Below are 7,648 nucleotides of genomic sequence, written 5' to 3' on the forward strand. Positions count from 1 at the left end.
TGTGTCCACCAGAGCCAAACGATGCGGGGCCACCAAATGGACAAACCAGGCACGTGCTTGGGGCTCCACGAAGGAAGAGCAACACTGCAGAGAAGCAGTGACATGGCCAAGGCAGGAGTTATTTTCAGCGAAAAGTGGCAATACGCTAACTTTGCATTTGAAATAATTTAGAAAGGGCTTATTTGAATTTAAACACACACTCAAGTTTTACATTATTTTGAAAATCGAAAATTTATTTTGTGTCATCTATAGGAGGGTTGAGCACTCTCATCTTTTAAAGATGTTCATTCTCTCTTTCCTCACCTCTCGATCTTCAACCCCGTGTGGCTTCAGACATCGTGGAGTTACTAACGGATCCTGCCAAGGTCACCAATGACCTTCACATTATATGTTTTGGGCTCGGCCGTGACCCCCTCTGACCTTGAAAAGCTCTCCTGTGGGTTCTGTGACAAGTGCCCCCTCCCGGGGTCTTCTTGACTTCTTAAGCCTCATGCTTTCTGACTTCCTCTTGGTTCTTCTTCCCCCCGAAATGTTTGTGCTCCCCAGAGTTCAGGGCTGGGCCTTCTCCCCCTGTGGCCCTGTATTCGTCTCTCCTGGACCAGCTCCCTCCCTGCTCGGGTCTCAATTACCACCTGTAATTAGGTTACTTCCAAATACCGCCCCAGCTCAGCTCGTTAGCTCTAAGTGCGCGTATCCAACCATGTGCTCATCAGGCACTTAGGTTCATTCACCCTGAACTTGAGTTCTCCTCTCCCGCACCAAGCCTTCCATCGCCGCCGTGTGGGTGGGTCAGGCCCGGGTGAGCGACAACTCAGGGAGCACCTGCGTCATGCATTCCGTCCCCAGCTCAAAGCTTCCTCTCCCACGCCCTGCCTACCGCCAACCCCCCCGGGTCTGTATCTACCTCCCAAGGGTCTCGAATGCACGACTCTGTTTTCTGGGTCACCGTCGTCATCTCTTGCTCACACGACTACAACAGCCTCCGAATTGATCTCCCCCTCCTGCACGTACTCAGTCCGTTCTCCGTGCCGAGGCCGGTCTGGTGAGGCTTCACCGAGTCCTCATTGGCTCAGAAGAAACCCAAGCTCCATAGGGTGACAATGCAGACTCCCCACCTTTGGTTCCTGAGGCACCCTCAGCATGAGCTCTCCCCACTCTTTGCCACCCACTCTCTGCTCCAATAGAATCTAACTGTCTGCAGCTCCCACTCTGCCCCATCCCACGGTGTCTTCCCTCTGCTGCCCAGGCTACCCTCCCCTTCCCCCACTGCTCTGATGATTTTTTTGGGGGTCAATCACAGCCGGCGGGAGATGTGGGTAGCTTGGACTAGGGCGCTGACAATGGATGCGGTACAAGATGGCGGACATACTTAAAGGCAGGTACGACAGGACTGGTCGGGTTTGAAGTATGGGGGAGAAAAACAAGGTTGTTTTGCCTGACTAGAAGGGATTAATTCTGCTCACAGATGAGAAGGTAGTGGGAAGAATGGGTTTGAAGGGGGAGATGGGGAGTTCAGTTTTGCAAGTGCTGATGGAAATGCCCATTAGAAGTCCACTCAGGTGTGTGAGTCTGGCTTCAGGGTACTGATCTGAGCTGGAGCTGTACATTTTATGAGTGGAAGTGGCATTTAAAGCCACAAGACTCGGCGAGAACGCCGAGGATATAAGGAGATTGAGAACAGACGAGGCAAAAGGGTTCCCACCATTCAGAGATTGGAGAGATGAGCCTCAGAAGGAAAAGATAGTGATGGAGGAGGAAAAGCGAGAAAATGCAGCACCCTGAAAGCCTAGTGGAAAAGGGATTTGATGGAGGAGAGAGCGGTCAACTGTGTCAAAGGTCAAATAAGCGGAGGTCTGAGAACTGACCGCTAGATGTAATAACAGGAAGGTCATTGACGCTGCCGACAAGAGCAGTTCAGGAAATGGTGTGGGCAAAAGCTTAGGGGAGTGTGTCTGGGAGAGAAATAACAGAGAAGGGTGGGAGTCAGGTGGATAGACAATTCTTTCAAGGAATTTTGCTGTCAAAAGGTAAAGTGGATTCTAGCTGGAGGGCGGGTGAGGGACGTGAGAATTTTTTTAAAGATGGGGAAAATAACAGCACACTATTTTAGTATATCTAGGGGATTGATCCAGTAGAGAGGACAAGATTAATGGAGGAAGAGAGAAGAAATATTGGAAGAACAGAATCCTGAGGGGCTGAGAGTGGAAGGGACCTATTCGCAGCCTTGGACATTGGCTCTTCTGAGCTGTTCGCATGGCTTCTTCTCTCCCTTCACTCTGCCCCATGTCTGCTCTTCAGAGAAGTCTCTCTGACCACCCTTCTAGAAAGGTGCCTCCCATCACTCTGTCCCTTTATCCTGCTTTGCTTTCATCTGCAGCACTTCTCATAATAACATTCTATAACACATCTGTTTATTTTTTATTTTCCTCACTAGAATATAAGTTCCACGTGGGAAGAGCTTGGACTTGTTCACCCTTGTATTGTCAGCACCCAGAGTAGGACCTCACACAGTAGCTGCCCAGTAAATAATTGAACATGAAGGAACAAGTGAATCTTTCCCTGATGTCCATTGCAACACACTCAATTCTCACTCCATTCTTATTTTTATTCCATTCATTTATAACCCACATCTCCTCCCCCATTCCCCCAGGAGAACATTCAGTCCCATGTCCATTGGCATCCCTGTCACCCCCATGCCATCCCTCCCCTATGCCATCCTCATCTGATGTGTACCCATCCTCTTCCAAGGTCTGATTTCCTTCATCCTCATCTTAATTCCCCTTCCAACCCCTGTCTCAGCTCTATCCCCATCCATATTGGGCTCCTCATCCAGATCCCATCATTAAGGCTACCCTCATCCTGGTTTCCACTGCCTATGCTGTCTCTGTTCCCCCCACTCTCAGTCCATTCTCTTGCCAGCAACATGCGCTCTCCACCACCATCACTGTTTCTTCCCCATTCCCTTCTGCTGACGCCATCACCACTTACCCTGCTTCCTCGCCCTGGCTGGAAACCACCGGGACTATGATGAATACAAGCAGTTGTGGGAAGACAGACGATGGAACTCCTTCTCACAGGGACTTAAGCAAATATTAACAAGCATATCTTATAACTGGCATTATTCCCTACAACAGGCAGAATAAATGACTCTCTGAAATTTTCTGAAACATGTTTTACAAATATTGGCATTATCACAAGCCTTGGGACTAGGGGTTCTGAGCCTGAGAGATTAAGCCAAACTCTGTGGTAAAAACAATATGGCTTGTCAGAGGGCTTTCTTCCCCCCCTGAATTTCTAATGTCAGGAAACACTGAGAATGTCTGTAAGTTATGATAAAAAACAGAGCAATTCAAATTGAATCTTACTTGGGACTCTGGTCTCTGCCCAGACTGACTAGTCAGCTAACAAGACTTTTTGTATTGCTCACTGGGTTCCAAGTACTTTGTCTTTCTTTATCTTCAAGAGAAATGATCAGCCCAGCACCTGAATAAACACAGTATTTTCAGTTTCTTGAGATTTTTGTTTTTACACGTCTTTCCCCTCATCCCAATTTGTGACCTAGAATTTCCTTGTCGTCGAGGCTGGACCAAAATATGTATATATTAAAAATTAATGAATTAATTAATTACAGGTGTACCTGGCTTTACTGCACTTCACAGATACTGCATTTTTTTTAAACCAACTGAAGGTTTGTGGCAAGCCTGTGTTGAGCCACTTTTCCAATAGCATTTGCTCACTTTGTGTGTCTGTGTCACATTTTCTCACAATAATTCAAACGTTTTCATTATTATTATATTTATGGTGATCTGTGATCAGTGATCTTTGATGTTAACATTATAACTGTTTTGGGGAACCATGATCTGCACCCCTATAAGACGGCAACCTTAATCAGTGAATGTTGTGTGTGTTCGGACTGCTCCACTGACCGGCCGTCCCCCCATTTCTCTCCCTCTCCCCAGGCTTCCTATTCCCTGAGACACGACAATACTGAAATAAGACCAATTAATAACCCTACAGTGGCTTCTAAGTGTTCAAGTGAAAGGACGAGTCACATGCCTCTCACTTTAAATCAAAAGCTCGACATGATTAAGCTTAGTGAGGAAGGCATGTGGAAAGCCAAGACAGGCCCAAAGCTAGGTCTCTTGAGCCAAACAGCCAAGCTGTGAATGCAAAGGAAAAGTTCTTGAAGGAAATTAAAAGTGCTACTCCAGTGAACACATCAGTGATAAAAATTTAAAAAAAAAAAAAAAAAAAAGCAAAAAGCAAAACAACCTATTGCTGATGTGGAGAAAGTCTGAGTGGTCTGGATAGAAGGTCAAACCAGCCACAACACTCCCTAACCCAGAGCAAGGCCCTCACTCTCTTCAATTCTCTGGAGGCCGAGAGAGGGGCGGAAGCCGCAGAAGGAAAGCTGGAAGCTGGCAGAGCTGGGTTCATGAGGTTGGAGGAAAGCAGCCGTCTCTGTAACAGAAAAGTGCAAGGGGAAGCGGCAGGTGCTGATGTGGAAGCCGCAGCACGTTCTCCGGCAGATCCGGCCCAGATCATTCATGAGGGCGGCCACACTAAACCACAGATTTTCAGTGTAGCCGAACAGCCTTCTGTTGGAAGAAGATGCCATCTAGGACTCTCATAGTAGAAAGGAGAAGTCAGTGCCTGGCTTCAAAGCTTCCAAGGCCAGGCTGACTCTCCTGCTAGAGGCTAAGGCAGCCGGTGACTAAGTTGAAGCCCGTGCTCGTTTACCATCCCGAAAATCCTAGGGCTCTTAAGAATAATGCTAAATCTACCCTGCCTGTGTTCCGTCAGAGGAACAACAAAGCCTGGGTGACAGCACGTCCGTTTACAACATACTTTACTGAGTAGTGTCAGCCTGTTGTTGAAAACTGCTCAGAAAAAAATATTCCTCTCACAATATGACTACTCATTGACAAAGCAGCTGGTCCCCCAAGACCTCTGACGGAGACACACTATAAGATGGATGGTGAGCTCACGCCTGCTAACGCAGCATCCATTCTGCAGCCCGTGGATCAAAGTTTACGTTTAATTCTGACTTTCAAGTCCTATTATCTAAGAAATACATTTCTTGAGGCTATAGCTGCCGTAGAGAGTGATTCCCCTGGCAGACCTGGGCAAAGTAAATTGAAAACCTTCTGGAAAGGATTCACCATTCTAGATGCCATTAAGGATAATCGTGATTCATGGGAAGAGGTCAAACTATTATCATGAACAGGACTTTGGAAGAAGTTGATTCCAACCCCCATGGGTGACTTGGAGGGATTCAACACTTTAGTGGAGGGAGTAGCCGCAGATGGGATGGGGAAAGAGCAAGAGAACCAGAATTAGAAGTGGAGCCTGAAGATGTGGCTGAACTGCTGCCATCTCACGACAGACCCTGAGCAGACGAGGAGCTACATCCCACAGACGAGCAAAGGAAGTGGTTTCTGGAGATGGAATCTACTTCCGGTGAAGATGCTGTGAAGATCGTGGAAACGAGAACAAAGGATTTAGGATAGGCCGTAAACTTAGTTGCCAAAGCAGCTGCAGGGTTTGAGAGGATGGGCTCCCAGTTTGGAAAGAAGTTCTGTTGTGGGTAAAATGCTGTCAGACTGCATCACATGCTGCAGGGAAATCATTTCTGAGAGGAAGTCAATCGATGTGGCAAACTTCCATGTTGCCTTATTTTAAGAAATCGCCACAGCCACCCCAGCCTTCAGCACCCACCACCCTGACCAGGCAGCGGCCGTCAACTTTGAGGCAAGAACCTCCACAAAGGAGATTATGGCAAAAAGATTATGACTCACTGAAGGCTCAGATGATGGTTAGCATTTTTTAGGAATAAAGTATTTTTAAATTAAGGTATATACATTGTTTTTTTACACATGCGGCTGTTTCACACTCAAGAGACTATATATGAATACATGTCTTCTACGCACTGGGCAACATTTCACCTGACTCTAGCGCTATGTCTGCTTTACGGCGTACATCCGGGACTAAAGCTGTCATGTCTCCGAGGCACATCTGCATAGAATATACAGATATTATGGTAATTATATATTATTAATATTACTTAATATATAACTACGTACTATCACGTATTAACAAGACTATTATTTCCAATATGATTATGATTCCTTATATAATTTTATTCCTAGATTTTTTAGTAAGATACCAGCCCAAGATCATAAGTCAAAATTCTCAATCTGGTGCTTAATACTTTTTTTTAAAAAAGATTTATTTATTACGTGAGGCGGGGAGAGGCAGAGGGAAGGAGAGTCTCAAGCAGACCCCACGAGGAACGACCCTGAGACCATGACCTGAGCTGAAATCGAGTGTTGGAAGCGTAACTGACTGAGCCACCCAGATGCCCCCTGTTGTTTAGTGTTCTTTACCAAAGAACAGACACAAAACCCTTTTTCTTGGCTTGAATAAAATCGAGAGACATGTGGTTTTGTAACCATCACAGTTGAATTTGCTACCGTCACCGTTGTATATAAATTTAACATACGAGAATGTTTATTTGACTCAGGATCTAAGAAGTGTTTCTCAAGTGGGGTCCATTGCCATAGAGATTAAGCACGTAGAGTCCTTGACCAAGTCAGTGTCTCTTCTACGCGATGGGTAAGCATCACCAATGTAATTATCACCTCTGAGAATCCTATTTGGTTTGAGGTCCATACTCACCAAGATCCTTCAGATTGACACACTTTATTTTCTTATAAATTATGAAACAATTTTTTTTCATCCCAAAGAGTTATATAACCAATAAGAACACCACAGAAAATGATAAAGTATGAGGACCGCACGACGTCAATGAACGCCAGCGTGCCCGTCATCCAGCTTGAGAAGTAGAGCCTCACTGATAGCTTTGAAGCCTTTTGGAAGATCCTTCCCATTGCATTCCTTTCCCTCCTCTGCAGGGATAAGGGCTATTCTCAATTTTGTGGGCATAAACTCTTTGCTTTTTGTTAACATTTTATTACGGATTATGTACGTGACCTTAAAAAGTATGTTATTAAATTGTATGTATCTTTGAGTATGATATGAAGGGCTTCATAATGTATGCTATACTTCCGTGGTTTACTTTTTTTCAATTCACATCTTGTTCTTGAGTTTATCCATCTGGCTCTGTGTTATCACCGTTTGTTCACTTTCAGTGTGTGTAGTATGACACGGTAAGAACAAACGATCATCTATTTGCTCATTCTCTTGCTGATGGGCATTTTTTGAGTTACTTCCAGATTTTGACTACTACAGATAATGCTGCTATAAACATTTCTGTTCGTGCGATCTGGTTCCCATGTGCACAGATTTCAAAAAGGTATGAACCTGGGAGTAGCACTGGTGGGCTGTGGGGTACATGCATCGTAAACTTTGCTGCCGAACTTTTTCCTGAAGCAGCACGTCAGTTCAGCACTTCCTCAGCCCTGTATGTGAGTATGTGTGACTCAAACCTCCTGTGTCTTCAGATTCCCTCAAATGCCTCCTTTTCTCTCTCTCTCTCTTTTTTTTTTAAAGATTTTACTTATTTATTTGACAGAGAGAGAGACAGCCAGCGAGAGAGGGAACCCAAGCAGGGGGAGTGGGAGAGGAAGAAGCAGGCTCCCAGCGGAGGAGCCGGATGTGGGACTCGATCCCACAACGCTGGGATCAT

Source organism: Ursus americanus, chromosome 12 (assembly GCF_024610735.1).
Source record: "Ursus americanus isolate L20-20 chromosome 12, mUrsAme1.1.p, whole genome shotgun sequence".
Classification (NCBI taxonomy): Eukaryota; Metazoa; Chordata; class Mammalia; order Carnivora; family Ursidae; genus Ursus; species Ursus americanus.